The 14,855-nt window shown below is 27.9% G+C and overlaps 1 protein-coding gene across 10 annotated transcripts in view; it reads left to right on the top strand.

The window, feature by feature from the left end:
* LOC122511895 (solute carrier family 12 member 4) overlaps positions 1–14,855 on the top strand; it is a 102,434-nt gene that overhangs the window by 14,891 nt on the left and 72,688 nt on the right. The window lies entirely within an intron of this gene.

Here is a 14,855-nt window from a genome sequence, read left to right as displayed (position 1 = left end):
ATTTGTGTTTAACAAGTTATTTAATTATGCAATTAAATTTCAATGCAATAATATAATCATTTGTTGATTAAATATATATATATATTATATATAAATAGTCAAAAACCGTTTACTTATAATAATAAAAAATTAACTAATTCATTGTTAACTTAAAAGTATCAAATTGCAAGAAATTGATACCAAAAAGTGGATCAAAGCATAATTTGATTTCAATTTTTGTTATCATTTTGATCCAACTGAGTATAAATTTGATACTTTTAAGAAAACTGTGTTTTTAACACTGAAAAATTAAATATTAATAGTAATAATAATAAATTAAGATCTTTTAATTAAAATAAATAATAATTTTTATTATATATTTAGTCAATAAGATCTTTTGTGTACCCACGTAAAGTGTAGTTTGTTAAAAAATTAAGCAAGTGGTGCCCTCGAACGGTGAAATTTGAATTCTAAAACATTATATTAGCATGAGAGCATCCCTCTGTAATACTTCTTTTTTTTAAATAATAGAGTGAAAAGTTTTTCGCCCATATTTCAATGGATTAAATCGATTTCAAATCCCCCAGAGGGCATCATTAACTTTATATAAAAAAAATATATATATGAACCACAAGAAATCTCTTTCATAGAAGAACACTGATAAAAATCAGATTTTCTATCTTGGGAATCTCACTGACTCTCTTTCTTCTCTTTCTTAAATTCTTTTTTGTTCTTTTCTTCTTCTTTTTGAAAATAATGAAATTATTTTTCCCAGGAAATGAAATTGTTTTTGAGAAAATGCTGGTAATTTTATTTTACTTTTTTTATAAAAAAAAGGAAATATAAATATACGAGAACGTCTAAATATTCTTTTATAAAGGCAAATGTTTGATTAAATTTTTTTTTAAAGAGAGATCTAATGTAGTTTTTTTTTAATTAAGATCAAAGAAAATTTACTTGTGAGAAACAAAGAGAATTTAAGTTATTAAAAGTCTTTTGTTAATTACGATATAAAATAGTTGCAGGTACGAGCTTATTTTTATAAAATTAGGTTGTTGCAATAAATTCATCTTGTTTCGGAATATGGTAGTTTCAGTTTATGATAGTTTCAATATTATAGTAGTTTCAGTATATGATAGTTTCAGTATATGATAGTTTCAAAATTATAGTAGTTTCAGTATATGGTAGTTTCAGCATATGATACTTTTAGTACATGATAGTTTCAATATTATAGTAGTTACAATATATGATAGTTTCAAAATTATAGTAGTTTCAGTATATGGTAGTTTCAAAATTATAGTAGTTTCAGTATATGGTAGTTTCGGAATATGGTAGTTTCAGTTTATGATAGTTTCAATATTATAGTAGTTTCAGTATATGGTAGTTTCGGAATATGGTAGTTTCAGTTTATGATAGTTTCAATATTATAGTAGTTACAATATATGATAGTTTCAAAATTATAGTAGTTTCAGTATATGGTAGTTTCAGCATATGATACTTTCAGTATATGATAGTTTCAAAATTATAGTAGTTTCAGCATATGATACTTTTAGTACATGATAGTTTCAATATTATAGTAGTTACAATATATGATAGTTTCAAAATTATAGTAGTTTCAGTATATGGTAGTTTCAACATATGATACTTTTAGAAAATGATAGTTTCATCATATGATAGTTTCAAAATATGGTAGTTTTAATATATTATACAGTAGTTACAATAAATAACTAATTTCTTATATATGTATATAATATACTTTCAGTGTACAGCAGTTACAATTAATTATAGTTGCCAACAATTATTAAGCAGCCATATTAGTGCAATTAGAATTCTTAGCATTCGTTAATGGATGCAATTTAACTTTAACTTTTGTAAACGCATACATATATATACATTTATAGTTGACTTTTCGCGAACGAGGTCGACTTTATAGCGTTCCGCGATTATACATAACCGTTTGTGAAAATGGTTTGCATACTGAAACATACATTTTCTATTGTTGAAAAATTAAAAAAGAAGAGAAGAGAAAGAAAGAAGAAAAGTAGAAAAAAATAACAGTGTTTTTTTCTTTTCTTTACTGTATATTAAAAGAATGGGGCTTATTCTTGTGCATGTTAGAATCGTAGAATTGTTTCCACTTTAAAACCGCAAGAAAAGTAAATCGCTGGGAATAATAAATTTAATTTGCCGGAAAACATTTATTAAGAAAAAAAAGAAGTATGTAGTAACAATTGAATTCTCAAGTGGATGTTTTTCTTTTTTTGAAAAAAAGAAAATTCAGTTTTAGGAACAAATGAGTCTAATTTGATATTTATATTTTTTTCTGGTTGTTGGCTTGTCTAATCGTCAGTGGTAATTTTTAATTGCCATTGCGCTTTTAAATTATTAATATTGTAACAATTATTAGGTACTTTTTTTACAGCCAATAATAATAAATTAATTTTTAAATGTGGGAGAAGATATTTTTAATTTTCTTTTCTAAATAAAATTTTCTTGTTACGAAGAAATTAGGAAATTAGAATTGCAAAAAAAGGAGAGAGAAAAATGTTTTTATAAGTCAGGAAAATGGAACAAAAAATTGACTCTATACTATAACGAAGGGGGGTTAAGCAAAGTTTCACAAATTTGTAATCAAATTGCTTATGATGTCGTAAAGTTTTTTATGGGTCTCACGAACTTCATAAGAACGGGCTTGAAGAAAAGTTATCAAATTAATTCAAATTAATAATATTCTATAATTTACATATTTATTTCTAAACTTGGAAATTTGAATTAATAATATCTCCCTGCGAGAAGTTTATCATATAATTTTACTCTAATTATAGAATAATACGTTCTTTATAAATTAATAAAAGTGTACTAAAGAGGGTATGATCTAGAAATAGTAAATTATATATTTAAATCAAAAATTAATTTTTTAAATATAAATTTCAAAAAAAAGGTTATTTTGTTGGAGTATTATTATTCATGGGTATGAATTGATTACGATTTCTCAGAGAGTGAAGCCACAAAATTGTGTTTTAATAGCGTGATTGGCTTTACAGTTTCAATGCTGATTTTCATGATTACAGAGCAACCTCCTGTGTATAATCTTAACGTAGGTTAACATGTCGACGTAATGAGTGTCAAATAGTAAGCACGATTAATTCGTGTCTAGATCAAGCTCAATTCACTGATTCCCTTTGATTCGAGAAAATTAGAGATTACACTCTCATCCTCTCTCTCTATACATATAATGTGTAGATATAATACAAAGTGCCTCGATTGATTATAATTTTCATCTGATATTTGTTTGTATATTTTTCTTCATAAAGAAACCTGTTCATACTTTTTAAAATAAATGCAATCAAAATTTTCTAATACGTTAAATGTGCTGGTGAAGAAAAAGAAATCTTTAACTCAATAAATTAACTTATATTAAAAATTAATATCTTTAAAAGTCAGAACTAAATTAAAAATTAATATCTTTAAAATTCAAAACTAAATTAAAAATTATCTTTAAAATTGAAAACTAAATTAAAAAAAGTAGTCTTGAGCTATGAGCTTAAAAGGTAGAGTTGAGAGTAGTTATCTTCTAATTTACTGTCAGTCGGAAATCCGTCGTCGAGTTTTGTTTTTATTGTAATTTTACGATTTATCTTTATTAAAGAACCACTTTCTTTATGATGATTCTACTGCAGCATCTAAAAAAGAAGAAAAAGAATTAAGTACTTTTCAAGATTATTTTTTTCACTTTACCAGAACATTGTCAGTCAGAAATCCGAAGTTTTTTCTTCTACTTTTCTTCTTATCTTCAATTTAATGATTGTGCATAAATTTTTTTGTACAAAAATAGTGTTTTTATACCAAATAGTCGAAAATCCGTTGTTGACTTTCATTTTTTAATTTTACGATTTATCTTTATTAGAAACAACCAAATTCTTGATGATGATGAAAGTGATGATGATGATAATGATGATGATGATTCTACTGCTGCATCTGGAACAGAAAGTTAAAGAATTAAGTTTTACACTGTACATTTTCTTTATACTCTACCGTATTGCTGTCAGTCATAAATCTTTCCTAGTTTCTTTTTGTGTTTTAGGATTTATCTTTAGCAAATAAACATTTGCTGCTGCATTATCTGAAACAAAGGAAAGTAGAATTTAGTGTTACACTAAATTCTTTATCAAGAGACTGACAGCGAGAAATTCGTCATTGGAGTTTTCCTCTTGTCAGAGTTTTACGATTTATCTTTATTATAAACACCTCTTTTAAAGCTGAATCTCCTACAGCATCTGAAACAGAAAGACAAACTTAACGTTACACTATAAATTTTTCCATACATTACCAAAAATACTGCCAGGTTAAAATTACTTTCTTCCTGTCACAATTTTACGATTTATCTTTATTAAAAACAACCCTTTTTTGTTGACGATCCTCCAGCAGAATCTGAAACAGAAAGAAAAGAATATCAATCGAAATGAATATTATCTACTTTTTTTCGGAAAATTTTTAACGTCAATTGCACCTATTTTTGATTTTTTGTTACAAAGAGAGTGAGAGAGGCATGTATATTGTACGAATATAACAATCGTTGACGTCGATGTGCAATGACTTCATTATATCGAGAAAATGGGCATTGTTAAGAGTCAGAATATGTATTCTCACAACGACAATGCGCAGAGCATGTTAGTTGCTGTACATGCAAGTCCGTTGATGCATCAATTAATTCAATTCACCCAGGAATGTCACTGGATTGTTTGTGTGTCTGCAGATGATACAAATCATGGCAGATGGCCCACATTCCAGAGAACTCTCGCAATACTACATACAGAGACACGATTTTGGAAGAGAAAAACACGAGATAATAAAATGAACAAAAAATTCTCTCTTTCCTCGACATAAATTTTTTCTCCCACAAAATTTATTGTTACGTAAAATTAGTCATGTAAAGACCATGGGACTTGTCCCATGGTCTTTACATGGCTAATTTTACCAAAATTGGATAAAAATAAATTTAAATAAATTTTTTAGTTAAATAATTTTTTAGTAGTTAGTCTGTTCTTTTTTAGTTATCTTATCCGTTTGGTATCACTTTTCGTAACCGTAAGTTATAAAATTTTAATTTCGAGGGTTCGTGTATTATATTTTTTGTTAAACAGTGTTTATAAAGGAATTTATACGCGTGTATCAATGTATTTACAGGAGGCGAAAAATAAACAGGGAAGAAATTAAAAAGGCTTTTATGATTAAAGTAAATATTATCAAAGGAGATTTATTTTACACTCGGATTTTTTCTCTCTCGCCGGCTATCAACTGTTGGTAACAGAAACATTTAGTGGTAAGCAAGTTTAATCGGTCGGACATGCTTTCAGTAGTACAAGTCCACTACGATCAGACACAGCTCGAATGAATGGCATTGCCCCCAGACATTCGATGTTTTCACTTCCTCGACTATATATAGTATACAAAACATGTATATTGGACTCTACGGCAAAAAAACCGAAACAAGTTCAAATAACATTTTTTTTAAAAGGGGAAAAAAGAGAAAAAGAAGTCCAATTCAAAATAGGACTGTGATTAAAATCTAGGAGAGTGAAATAAAATGTTTAGAATAAAAAGGGTGTAAATATAGCTAATCTGTATAAAATATTCAGTCATTGGTAATAATTCTATCTTGTCTTTAAATTCTGAATGATTTCAGATTTTGTAGAATGGTGAAGAAAGGAGGAAAAATTCAAATGGCAAAATTTTTTGTATTTTCTTCTTTGACAGGCCTAATAATTATACTAAACCTACTTGATAAATAGAATGGTGAAGAAAGGGGGAAAAATTTAAATCGACTTTTTTGTACTTTCTTCTTTGATAGACCTGGTAATTATTAAACCTACTCGTGGGGTTGTCAATAATTCTTAGGATTGTTAAAAATGGTATATTTAAATTTCTTTTTGAAAACTGAAGATATAGGTTTAGAGTGGTGTCTATGTATGTAGGCGCAGATCCCATCGGCAGGGTTTCATCGACCAATCGAGGTTGGGGTGGAGCTTAAGCTACAAGACCACGTCAGCACCTCTTTACTCTCTCGCGTTCAGACCTTGTCTCACCTACATTTCCCCGTGCCCTTTTGCACATCACACAAATGTATAGAATTTTACACGTACAACTGATAAATATCTATATATGTATGTTTACATCTATTGCGTTCTTTATCAAGGCCTGCACGTCGATTTCATTCCAATTAAAAATCATCCGTATAATTGAAGAATCAAGAAAAAAAATAAACATTTGATTTTATATATTAGTCGAGGGTACTTAACTTCTGTTTTTTTATAATATTTTTTAAAAAAATTAATAAAAGGGTTAAAATTATAATTTTAATATTTTTTTCCATTGCGTGTAATAGAGTATAAGAAAGAGAAAGTTATTATATTGTTAACAGAAGGAAAAAGGATGAAATGTGTATTTTTATATCCCACTTTTTCTTTGCATGTTAAACATGACAATTTCATGACTTTCTCGAATTGTGTGGCTCTCTCACTTGACTACAATAGAATGACTCTCAAATGGTTGGAGCTATTCGATAAAAATTCAGTGGCTGCGATACCTTATCTCCTGGGCTATTCTGACTATATAGATACCTTTTTTTTATTCGTTTCATTCAATCCACTTGAAGAAACTTTCGACAATTCGTTTCGACTTTCTTTGCCTTAAAAAACTTTGGGATTTATATATTCACTCGTCTCTTGTTCCTATTTTTTTTTCTCTTTTTTCGCTCTTCACTAGATACTTTTATTATCCCTCTCGCTACTATATAATTTACTATGCAATTTACTAGTTTTTTTCGTCATTTACTTCTAATAATAGTGTGTATGAAGTGTATTTGAACTAAATTTGTAAATCAAGAAGGATTTATAGGTTGGAATCAGATACTCTTTAAATAGTTATAGTGTTGTCTGCTGGCTAGTTGTGTCACTTTGTGCGTCATCTGAGAAGATGAAATTGCGCGGCAAAATTTGAATTTAAAAAACTTGAAAATCGTGTGAAATTGTTTTCTTTAAAAAATTGTTAATTAATTAATAATCATAATTAATTAACGATTAAAAGTAATAAAAATTCGAAAATAATTACTTATTTGTAAATAAAAATAATAAGGAAATTATAAGTTAATAATAAATATAAATAAAGAAATAAGATAAAAATTTGCAAATATGTAAAAATAATAATCAGTAATGGAGTGAATAAACAAGAAAATAATTAGAAAAATAAAATTCCCTAAACGTTGAATAGCATAAATCATGTTTCTTTATACAAAGTGAGTTTTTCCTCGAGTTCTTAGTCTAGTTGTAAGTTTATTTAATTTATCAGAAAAGTTTGGGGCCATATATTCTTCCGGTGTGCTTTCGTTACATTTTCCTTCTTTCTCTTTTTTTCCCTCTCTTTTTATATTCTTTTCTGATATTTCTCTACCCGCGTATACTATGAGTATTCTTCGTTTTTATTCTCTTGTGGCATGCGCGTTATTTCTCTCTCTCTCTCTCTCTCTCTCTCTCTCTGTCCTTCTTTTTTCTCTCCCTTTTCTGGGAATGAAATTGTACTGTATGAACTCGATTTTTAGCCCGAGCTTTACTTCCGCTGATGACAACTTTAGGTCGAGGTGACCCGAGACCAGTGCCAGTGTCTGACCCGAATATATATCTACAACGATTGTTGTTCACTCGCGAGCAATAAATTCGAGTGGACCGCGGAATTTCCTCGACCCACTTTTCCATTGTGTCGCGTCTCTCTCTCTCGATCTCTCTTCTTTTTTCCCCCACTTTTCTTTTTCTCTCTCTTTCTACGCACTTGAATTCCACTTTTCAGGGTTTCATTCTTAAAGTAATCGAAATGGGACATTTTATTCGTTTGTCCATCCATAAAATCGTAAATCGCTCTCTCCCCTTTCCTATCAATCTTTGCTATTGGAAATTTAAATAATGGTTCGTTTACAATTTCAGGTCTAGGGAATTAATATTCGCCATATTGGATCCGCCATTTTGAATTTTGCAGATCTAACATTAGATTCGTAATCAGTGACCCCAAAAACCCCTAAGCACCAAGTTTCATAAAAATCTATTAAATTTAAAAATTCTTGTCCGCCATATTGGATCCGCCATTTTGAATTTTGAAAATCAAACATCAGATTCGTATTCAGAGACCCCGAAGACCTTCAGGTACCAAGTTTAATAAAATTGGAATAAGAACAAAATTCGAACGTTTAAAGGGCTAAATAAAACCAAAATTTTTAAATTTTGGTTTTATTTAACCCTTTAAACCAAAAATTAATTAAAATTGTAAAATATTATTTAAAATTTTTTTAAAATGGTAAAAGAAGGGATAAAATTAACATTTGAAAATGATTTTAAAAAAGTTATATAAAACCAAAAATTATCAAAATTGATCCTTATTTTTATAAATCTATATATATAATATGTAATTTTCCCTGTTTTAATAAACTATTAAAACAGAAAAAAAAATTTTTTATTACAAACGCTTATAATAAATAGAATAGAGTAAACAATTTTTAAAAAAAATGTAATATGTTTAATTGTATACAATAATAAAAGTTTCTCTCTCTTAAAAATAAGGGTAAAATTTTATTTTCGTAAAATAAAATTATTATTATATAGACAAAATTTTATAAAACAAAATTTTGAAACAAAACTTTTAGCGTTTTAAAACTTTATAACTGGGTGCATTACTGCACGAGAGTTGATAACTGCATTACAGTATATATATGGGAGCGAATAAAAGAGGCAACCATTGTGAAACCTTTCGCTGAAAAAGCGTTTTGTTTGAACGACAAAATTAGTATTTGAATGCAAGCTTCTGTAATGCAAATAAATTTTCTATTTAAATTTCATTAAATATTTCATTTTTGAATGATATTCAAATACATTCAAAAGTGATTGTATTATATTATAATTGCTGTACTTTTAAAATATATACATATTTATAAACTGTTTTGTAATTATACTAAACTGGAACGTAAAAATTATCTTATAATTTTTAATTTACTTAAAATTAAAACTTAAAAGTTAATTTTAAAATTAAAAATTAAAAATTAAAAAATTGAAAAATTAAAATTTGAAAATTTACTTAAAGTTTAGATTTTAAATGAAAAAGATAATATTTTACTATGCAAAATTTTTTTTCTACCCTTTTTGCGTTTGAAATTGATACGTAAAAATTTTCTATGCTGATATAAACTTACCCCATAAACGATAAAAGTAAATATTTCACAGAGAGAGAGGTCGGAATAAGCATTTTGAAAGGAAAATCCCTAGGATGACATTTTTATCGTTCAAGCAGAGCTGTTTCACTCAGTATGTATATATAGAGAATCAAAAAACAAATTCATCTTCTCTGCTTGTTATTAAATAAATATTGTATAATTTTTCAATTTTTCACTAAATTAATTCAATATAGTAAATTGTCTCTTTTTCCGCATACAAAGTGAATAAAATGGAATAAATTGGATACATCAATTTTTTTTTGTGATTCTATCAATCGAATTTTCTCGAGCTATCGGGAAATTGCTTGTTGTTTGTCAATCAACTATTTTTATCAACAACTAAAAAAAAAAAGTTTTTTCGAAATAAAGGTTAGAATTTATAGTTTGATATTTGGACAGATCAGTAGAGAGAAATAGTAAACCTTCTCTCTCTCTCTTGCTCTCAAAATGAAACGTTAATTAAATATTAGTGATGTGTAAAATAATGTAACAGATGCTGAAATAGGTAGAGAAATATTAATTTTTCTCTTCTTTTTATATTATTATTCTTCTTTTTATTATTTTTAAAGTTTAACCATTCTGTTTCGAATTATTAATAATGATAGTTGTAATATTAATATAATAAAAATTATAATATTAATAATAATAGTTATAATATTAAAAATAACAGTTATAATAAGTTATTCTAAAATAACAATAAGCAAAGGTATAAAATTACAAACAGTATGCGGTACTTTATGGTAAAGATGATAATTTGTCTCATTAATGTATGTGAATATTTATTATACAAATATTCAGCTTTTTTAAAAACGGAACAAATAAATAAATTTATATTTCATTTTGCCAAGAACACGAGGTGAGAGATTCTCTATTATAAATCAGACGACATCACACACAAGAGAATCGATTTAAGTTAGATGTCAAGGCCAGTTTCGATAATCATTTTACTATTATGAGTTTCGCGAGAGAAACATGTGTGTCTATGTCCATTAGTTACACTCTGTACACGACCGAGTTGCAAATTTTATAATAGTCCTAAAAATTATTATCATATTTATGAATATTTAGACATTGCTATATAAAGTAGCAAAAATATATTATAGATACATGCTACACTACTAATACTAGTACTACTAATAGCAGTACTGTACTACTAATACTACTAATACTAGTACTGTACTACTAATACTACTAATACTAGTGTTACTACTATTGGTGCTGTACTACTAATACTAATACTGTACTACTAGTACGAGTACCTGTTACTATTAATACTAGTATTTTTACTACGAATACTAGTATTTTTACTACGAATACTACTAGTACTGTAATACTAATACTTGTACTACTACTAGTACTACTACTACTAATACTAGTTCAGCTACTACTACGTAATATATAATATGATACCCACATAGCACACAAGTACAGTATTGATAACAATTCCCCAATATTCGAAACGTTGAGGAAGTGTTATCATTATTGCTGCACAAGTTTCTTCGGCACTATGTATGTGGGTATCTATTTTGTACAATGCGCATATGAAAGCTTATAACTTTAGTCACTTTAGACAAAAAAAAAAACAACCAGGAGCTACTTCATATACTGATAAGATGTATTTATCGATTGGAACCAAGGTGACAAATTATATGAAGCATTTATATATAGTAGCTGTATATAAATTTAGAATACATTGTACGCTTATAATATAATGAAACGATTAAAAAAGTCGATAGCATAACTATGGGTTTTATGAATTTACGACGTTAAAAATAATTACTAAAAATTACACCTTCATTTATCAGCTAAGTTCAATCTATTAATATTGGTTATATTTTTATATGGAGAAATGACTACGTATATATTATATGAATAATAACCTTGGGTAGAAAGGAAACTTTTGTAAAAAAAATGTTTTCTTTAATTTTGACTAAAGTTTCACTATATCAGTTAGAAATTTGTCGTTGAGTTTTGTTCTTGTCAGAATTTTACGATTTATCTTTATTAAAAACAACTTTTTTTTAATGATGATTCTTCTGCAGCATCTGAAACAGAAAAAAGGAATTAAGCGTTTCTACGAATTTTTGTATACTATCAAAAGGTCTGTTAGTCAGAAATCCGCCTTTTATTTTTCTTGTCAGAATTTTACGATTTATCATTATTACAACCCTTTCTTTGTTGATGATTCACCAGCAGAATCTGAAACAGAAAAAATAAATGAAATGTTTCTGCAATTTTTACTATACTACCAAAAGTATTGCTTGGCAGAAATCCTTTTAGTTTTCTTCTTGTCAGAATTTTACGATTTATCTTTACTACAACCCTTTTTTGTTGATGATTCTCCATTAGCATCTAAAACAGAAAAAACGAGTTAAGTATAAAACCAGATTTTTTTTACGCACCTTATACCCAAAACAATGTCATGTCAGAAATCCCTTTAGTTTTCCTCTTGTCAGAGTTTTACGATTTATCTTTATTAAAAACAACCCTTTTTTGTTGATGATTCTCCAGCAGCATCTGAAACAGAAAAAAATATTTATTTTACTACATTTTCTATAATACTAAATCATTCTGCCTAATGACTGAAATCTTGAATTTTGTGCTTCTCCCGAATGTTATGACTGATCTTTATTAAAAACACCCTATTTTTAGTTCTCGTTCATCTGCAACTACATTTGAAACGAAACAAAAAAATTGAAAAAAACCACGTTTTTTCCATTTTTTTGTAAACTTTATTCAAATGTCAGAAATGGCAGAAATCCGCATCCAAATCGTATGAAATTGCATTCGAAATATTGTTTCGATTTTCTAACACTCAAACATCTCTGCTCTCTATTGATGTTTCTGCCGCAGCATCTCTGAAATTCAGATAAAAAAAGTAATATTAATAAATAGTTTTATGTTTAAAACATTTATATTTGTTTGTTTATATTTCTTTGACAATTATTATGAAATTAAATTTTAAGATAATAATTGAAAAATCCTTTATTTTTTTTATAACACTGCGAAGGACAATAATTGTGTGGTTAGAGAATAAATTGAATGTATACCAGTAAAAGGTATAAATGCCGTAATATGTAAGGTTTTTATCACCATTTTCACTGAATGCTTTTCTAAGTTAAACATTTATCTCGTTTTTTCGCAGAGTTATAGGGATGGTCAGAGTGGGAGGGGTGTGTGGGGTTAGCGTATTGGATATATAGCTTGGGGTCAACTAGGAGCTAAATTGCAAACGACACCATTTCCAGGACGGTAAACAAAGGATGTACATTTCTCCATGTGTCGCTTTGCTCCATTTTACAACAGGCGTGCACATACACATGTTGTACAATACATATAAATGCAATATATTTTAAACGAATAGGAAAGTACTTTGTACATCTAAATTTTGTATAAAAAAGAATATACATTTTTTTCAGATTTGTTTACAAATAATTTTTTTAAATTTTCAACTATCAAAAACTTTCACTTTTTTTTACTTTTGCGATAAATTTAAAATCAAACAAATATAAAAGATTAATAACAATTTTCAATTGTAGAAACAAAATTTTAAGTCATAAATATGGAGAAAAATTCTTGACTAATTTTTATTGGAAACTATTTTCAGTTGTAATTTATATATATACTATATATACACCCGACAGACATTTATATCTGAATTCAGAATCTACTCTGGAATGAATTTGCATAATTAAGGTACAGCATTTATATTTTTAACTAGTCTCACGGTTGAATTATTTCAAGATTGAAGGTGACAATTATGCAATCGATAAATGATTAATGTTACCATTGGTTTTATCGCATTAGACGCGCGGATTTCAAGGTTATTGGAATTCTTCTTCATTATTCATTTCTTCTTCTTCTTCGTCTTCATTTTTTCTCTATCGAAACATCTTTATTCATATTTATCTACTTCCGGATGACTTCCTTTATAAGAGATAAATCTCAAGTTTTCAACCACCACATCTTTAAAGAAAATCGAAAAGAATATTAATAGTTGTTGATGCTTTAGCTGTTTTTCAAAGTGAACTTAATTTTATAATTTTAAAATTTAGTTTTCAAAGTAAAAAAAACCACTTTTTAGAAAGATGCAAATATTTTCCAATGTTCGGGAAAATGATTAATTGAACGTTAAATTGCAACAACTCTCTAATAAATTTTTGACTGATGTATTTATTGATTGATGTATGATGTTAAAGTACTTGCCACGCTGTATAACAATGAATGCTTTACCAAAATGTCAAGTAATTTTGAAATAATTGCAATATCTAATGATGATTTCAAATTTTGATTGCTGATAATTAGGAGAATTTTCCCTCCATTGACTTCTGAGGATAATTATGCGTCATTAATTTTATCTATTAAAAATATATCTAATAGGGTATAGAAATAGAAATCTAATAGGGTTAGACAGTTTTTCTGTCAAGATTTTTACGATTTATCTTTATTAAAGACAACTTTTTTTGATGACCATTCGAGATGAATTTTCTTTTTAATAAGAATGAGGCCCTTTTATGAAATTGAACTCTATACGGTCATTTGCACGACAAGGTCTTATTTTATATACAAGCTCACGTAGGCAAGTCCCTGAACTAGGGCGAGGTTCATTGTCTATGACCTTAACTCCACCAGCCTTATTCATAAATGCAGCCCTCGATTGTTAACTAGCGCGTAGCATGCAACCTATCAACCTCCCATCCCTCCAACTCTTTTTTTTCACTATACAAGTGCATATTACTGCGACTTTGAAATTTTATTTTTTGACTAATCCATTTTTTAGGGGAAACAATCAAACTCTTAAAGCATCTAACTTTAATTAAAAACTACAAAGGGAATTTTAGAAAAAAATAATAGAATAGAAGAAATTTTGGAAGATTTCTGTAAAGATTTAATTTTGGAATGTGTCTCTATAAAGTGAAAATGACAGTTGCATCGCAGTATAAATATTTAATGCCTGACACGTACATAGATGGAATTGGCATGCTTCTTCTGATCGACAAAAAAATGGATAAGACAGGTGAAAAAAGTTCTTGGGTAAAAAGGAAGAGGAGAGAAGTTGAAGTAGATGCTAGAAAGATATAGAGGAAGCGAGGGTAGGTTAGGGGTCGATTGCAAAAATTGTGTCCAGGTACGATGGCAATGGTCAATAAATATAACATGATCGATCGAGAAAAAAAGAGAGTGGAGAAGAAAGAAGAGAATAGGTCACACCTTTTCAGATGACAATTCTTTCGAACCATCATCTTTTGCAATGTTTATGCAAAATGGTTTTAGAAATTAATTTACGATTTATCTTTATTAAAAAACAACTTTTTTTGTTGATCCTCCTGCAGCATCTGAAACAGAAAATTAAGAATTAACCCTGGGTTCTGAAACAAAAAAATAATTATTATGGCAAAAGTCAATTTATATCCGACAGCAAGTTGGACTAATTATTAATTAATACACGTCAGATATAAACTGCGAGAGTGGGAGACAGTAAATCCCCGGATCGTGTAATTATTAATTATTCAATGTCCAAATGTGATTATCCGGAATACATGCGATAATAATATTAATAATAATATGGAGATCAATTAAAGCAAAAAAAAAATGGTAATTATAATCTTGTCCTAGAAAAGGA

The sequence above is a fragment of the Leptopilina heterotoma genome, unplaced genomic scaffold, assembly GCF_015476425.1.
Source record: "Leptopilina heterotoma isolate Lh14 unplaced genomic scaffold, ASM1547642v1 Lhet_90, whole genome shotgun sequence".
NCBI lineage: Eukaryota > Metazoa > Arthropoda > Insecta > Hymenoptera > Figitidae > Leptopilina > Leptopilina heterotoma.
Note: the sequence above shows the minus strand (reverse complement) of the source record. Positions and strands in the feature narration are given on the sequence as shown.